This window comes from Mus pahari, chromosome 2 (assembly GCF_900095145.1).
Source record: "Mus pahari chromosome 2, PAHARI_EIJ_v1.1, whole genome shotgun sequence".
Taxonomy (NCBI): Eukaryota; Metazoa; Chordata; class Mammalia; order Rodentia; family Muridae; genus Mus; species Mus pahari.
The window spans coordinates 91,309,661-91,315,199 of NC_034591.1; the positions used below are offsets into that span (position 1 = coordinate 91,309,661).

At 40.4% G+C, this 5,539-nt stretch overlaps 1 pseudogene; it reads right to left on the reverse strand.

Annotated features, from left to right (window-relative positions):
- Positions 1–2,566: 2,566 nt before the first annotated feature.
- On the reverse strand, positions 2,567–3,515 carry LOC115063402 (annotated as a pseudogene).
- Between the last annotated feature and the right edge of the window lie 2,024 nt (positions 3,516–5,539).

The following is a 5,539-nucleotide window of genomic DNA, read 5'->3' on the forward strand; positions in this document are numbered from 1 at the left end:
ATGCCAGTGCCTGACAAACACAGAAGTGGATGCTCACACTCCGCTATTAGATGGAACTCAGGGCCCCCAGTGGAGGAGCTAGAGAAAGTACCCAAGAAGCTGAAGGGGTCTGCAACCCTATAGGTGGAACAACAATATGAACTAACCAGTACCCCCAGAGCTCGTGTCTCTAGATGCATATGTATCAGAAGATGGCGTACTTGGCCATCATTGGGAAGAGAGACCCCTTGGTCTTGCAAACTTTATAAGACCCAATACAGGGGAATGCCAGGGCCAAGAAGTAGGTGTGGGTGGCTAGGGGAGCAGGGGCGGGGGGATGCTATAGGGAACTTTCGGGATAGCATTTGAAACTTAAATAAAGAAAATATCTAAGAACAAAAGAAAAAAATAATGAGCTAATGTCACATTGGTATGGTATGATTTTATCATGGGGTCAAGGTCATCAGTAGATGTGAGGCATGAGAAAGTATATCCTTCTAAATGAATTTTCCTTTCTAGGGTCAGATAAAATAGGACCACTCCATTATGATATACAATTGAGAGAGACAGGGGGTGCTAGCTTCCTGGTCTTTCAATGTCCTCCCACTGCCCCCTTGCTCTGCAGCTGTGTGCATGCAGAGTCTGCTACCGAAATATTAGCTTCAGTGGAGACTCACCAGGAATCATGGGACTGCTTGAAAGTTAGAGAAAAGAAGGCTTCTGCTTCTTTCCTTAAAGCTCCTTGTGTTCTGAATTTTGGCTTTCTTCGGGATATCTTTACTAAAAGTCATTCTATCACAGGATGGCAGCAGAGATATAATCTAAATTTATAAGCTATGATGCATGGATGCATCCCAGCGGGGAGGAAAACGTCTAATTTATGTTTTTCCATATATTTTTCTTTGGTTGGTGTTTGTGTTCGAAGTTTCTGGAGGCATCAAACATAGAAAAGCCCTGTAATTCCAGAGGGGATTAATGCAGACAATATTTCACCCAGGAAGTGTAGCCATAAATAAGAGGAGGTACTTTTAAATGGTCTCTAAATTTTTCGAGATACCACTCAAGTGCCTGTAAAACCCAAATCAACTTTCTACTTGCATTCTTAATTTTCTCTGCACCTCATTTCTCTCTTAGATGGGGACGATTTTTCAGTCTAACTCAGAAAGGAAGGGCGCTTATGAAAGACATCAACTTTCTATAGAATGGTTTCCATCCCAACTAGGAATTTCTTCTATTTTCTCCAAGAAACAATTTTCCTGTGCTCTAAAGTGATACAACCACAGGGAAGTGGTGACTCTGTTATGGTGGGAAGTTTTATATGCTTGGTTACTTCTTTCCAAGAAAGGCATGTCGACATGCCTTTCTTGAGCCTACCAAGAGCTCTGCATGTGAGCTAAAATCCCCGGTGATACTGGGTTTCTTCCAAGACAGAAAGTTCAGGCATGCTCATGACTCATTCATTCACCTCATACTTAATAGACACCATTATGTGAGTCTTAGTAGGGAGGTGCACATTGACTCGTGTTCCTTGCTGCTCTGCAATGTCCTTGCTCATTTTATAATGGTGAAACTGAGGCAATGGAAGTCAACATGACAAATATTTTCAGCAAATGCTGTTCTTTCTCCAGGTAGTTCATAGTCTTTAAGCCATTGAAAGCCTGTAGTTTGGGAAGAGAAGGTAAGTGTCTGTGGGAAATTATCCAACAACTTGGGTCGAACATTCAAAGACTGTGAGCTACACAGGAAAATGCTAAGAGACAGCAAATTCTTTATCAGAGACGTACGTATTTCTCTCTCTCTGACAACTTTTGACAGCTTCACACATGTATACAATGTATTATGACCATATTCACTTCATTACCCCCTCTTTTCTCCTTCTTACTCTTACTGACTGCTTTCTATCTTGAAGATACTGTGTAAGATTTTGTATTTTATTAGAAATATTGTTTGTAGTTGAATAGAAACAATGTGTTACTAATATGAAAAACTGAGAACTTATTTTCTTACATTTATTTATTTATTTACTTATTTTTTGTGTGTATGTGTGTAAGTGTGTACATGTGTGTGTGTGTGTGGTGTATATACATATGTGTGTATTTGAAAGTGTGTATGGGTATATTTGTGTGTGGCTTTGAATGTGTGAGTGTGATATGTATGTGTGTATTGTGTGTTTGAGTGTGTATGAGTGTATGTGATATGTATGTGTGTTTGTATATATATAAAACACATGTATATATATATGTATATATATACACATATATATGTATATATATATATAAAACACATGTATATATATACATGTGTGTGTGTTCGAATGTATATGTGCATGTTCATGTGTGACAGTTTGCAAGTAGAAGTCTCAGAACAATTTGCAAGAGTCAATTATTTCCTTCTACCATGTTGGTTCCAGGCCTGGAACTGTGTCTTGGGAAGATTTTCTTTTCACTGGTGAGTCTGAGCTGTTGTTGAAATGTCTTCATGGTAAATTTGTCTCATACAATGACTTGACAAGGAGAGGCTGGTCTTGAATTTTCATGGGGAAGGACTTAATGACTATTACCCAGAATTCTCCTTTAGTCTGAGGTCATCATTGAAGAATTACAATCTTTCTGGTAATGTCATTGAAGCTCTTTTTCATCTGTTTATTTCTGAAAGTGTAAATGAATAAGTTTAGTAATGGGGCAACTGAGGTATTGAGGACAGCCACACCCTTGTTGAAGACAACTCCTCTTGATGAAGGTTTTATGCACATAAAGATGCAGCTTCTGTAAGAGATGGAGATGACAAGTGTGTGAGAAGAACAAAATGCCTTCTTCCTCTGCTATGCAGAAGGGATCTTCGGAACGGTCCTCATGCTGCACATGTAGGAGAGTCTCCAGCACCATGGTGACTCTCAAGGTTGTGACTGCTAAGAAAAAGCAAATAGCTCCTTCAGCCTTGTGTTTGAACAGGCTGTTTCTATAAGGGGCCCATAGTTACAGTGATGATGTTTGAGCACATTTGATGCACAGAAATCCAGTGACTGGTCAGGATGATGGGCAAGAAGATGATTAGGAAGCAACTCAGACAAGAGCAGGGAACCAGCAGAGTGCAGACCCTGTTGCTGTTGTGTAGGGATTTGGAGATGGCCATGTAGCCGTCACAGGTCATAGCACTCAGAGTCCAAACCTCAGTGGTTCCTAAGAAAACGGCAATGAAGCAGCCAACAAAGTTGATGGTCTTAAATCCTGTAGAGATGCTGAAGAGCAGCTGAGGAACAAAAGTGGATATGAAGGAGATTTCCAGGAAGGAGAAGCTCATGAGGACGAAGTGCATGGGACCTGGAAGTGGGACTCATGCAATGTGAAGACATCGGTGTTCTGATTCCCCCAATGCTGAGTGTGTATGTGGGGACTAGAAATAGGAAAACTGCTTTGAAGTTCCAGGGTACTTGTGAGTCCCAGCCAAGTGAATATAGTCAAAGCCTGAATTTCAATGGCTATATGGCAATTACACTTGGTCACATAGCACCAAAAGGAGAGATGGTAAAAGAACATAGTTCTGATGGCTGTCTGAAGTAGAAGAGGCTGGGAAGGGTTCGACTTGTGAATACACAGAGGAGGTAAGTAAGTGTAGAAAAGAAGTTCAGAATATTTAAGAGATTTTATTCCTGCAGAATTGCAGCAAGTCCTCCCTCAAATCATCTTGCTAACCTGGGAATTTTTTCTATGGTGCCTTTTTGTAATTTTTGTGTGCTTTACCTTCTAAGCAAATATTCAAATTATTTTGTTTTTTTTCTTTTATTTTATTGAAAATAGATTATTTCTCATACTATATCCCGATTACAGTTTCCCCTCCTTCTACTCCTCTTAGGTCCTCACTAACTCCCCTTCCCTCCAAATCTGCTCCCTTTCTGCTTCTCATTAGAAAAGAGCAGGTTTCTAAGAGATAATAATTGTGATGGTTTATAGATGCTTAGCCCAGGGAGTGGTACTATTAGAAGGTGTGGCCCAGTTGGAGTAGGTGTGGCCTTGTTGCAGTAGGTTTGTCACTGTGGGTGTGGGCTCTAAGATCCTCATCCTAACTGCCTGGAAGTCAGTATTCAGCTAGAGGCCTTCAGATGACAATGTAGAGCTCTCAGCTCCAGCTGTACCATGCCTGCCTGGATGCAACCATATTCTCGACTTGATGATAATGGACAGAACCTTTGACCTGGAAGCCAGCCCCAATGAAATGTTGTCCTTATAAGAGTTGCCTTGGCCACAGTGTCTGTTCACAGCAGTAAAACCCTAAGTAAGACAAAAATCAAACACGACAAAATAAAATGTAGTAAGATGAAGCAAAAATGTGATAAAGGAACTTTCTTTTCTGGTCTAATCTATTTGGTGTTCTGTATGCTTCTTGTACTATTGTGGGCATCTCATTTTTTTGGGGTAAGGAAAAGTTTTCTTCTATGATTTTGTAGAAAATATTTTCTGGGCCTTTGAGCTGGATTTATTTTCCTCTCTCTACTCCTATTTTTCTTTGGTTTGATCTTTTTATAGTGTTCCAGATTTCTTGGATATTTTTATCTTAGGAGGTTTTAGGTTTTACATGTTCATTGACTGATTTATCCATTCTTTCTGTTGTATCTTCAATGCCTGAGTTCTCCCTTCCATCTCTTGTATTCTATTGGTAAAGCTTTCCTCTGTAGTTCCTGCTCAAGTTCATTAAATTTTCATTTCAAGAATTCTCTTTGTTTATGTTTTCTTTATTTATTTTATTTCCATTTTCAGGTCTGGAACAGTTTTAATCCTTTCTTTCAGCTGTTTGTTAGTGTTTTCTTGGATTTCTTTAAAATCCAAGAATTCATTTCATTTTTCTTTTGGTGTGTGTGTGTGTGTGTGTTTCTTAATGGGATTTATTCATTTCCTCACACTGTTTGTGTTTTCTGTGACTTCTTCAATGGATTTATTCATTTCCTCTTTAAAGACCTCTATCATTTTTGTATAGTTGCTTTTAAGGACTTTTTCTTGTGCTTCAGCTATGTTGGAATGTTCACAGACTGCTGTGGTAGGTTAGCAGGGCTCTAATGGAGACATATTACGATGGTTGTTACTGTGTTCTTATGCTGGTATCTAGGCATCTGGCTTTGGAGTGATTGTAGGTATAGGGGCTGATTTCTGAGTTTGTCCTTGATGAGTGGGTGTTTTGTTCCTGGGTTTCTGTTTCTTCTCTAGATTTTTGGAGAGTATGATGCTCTGTCATTTATGTTTTCCTGCCTCCAAGTGATGTGTTCTCAGGGAATGTTGCTGGTTGGGGGCTGTGATTCCAGGATGAGTTGTGGGAAGAAAGATTGGAGGAGAAGGTCTGTGTGATTATTTGGGGATGGGGTCAGAGAGGGAAGGGAGATCACAGCTACAGAGCTGGGGATGGGACTAGGGAGGTTGGATCTCAGGAGCCATAGGAAGGGTATGGGCCCTCTGGCTACTTGTTGCCCTGGGAGGAGCATCCCTTTGGTCAACATGGGTGCCTGCTGGGGTTGGAGTCTTGGACAAAGCAACAGGTGCAGGGAGGAAGTTTAGTAGGGGAAGATCTGTGG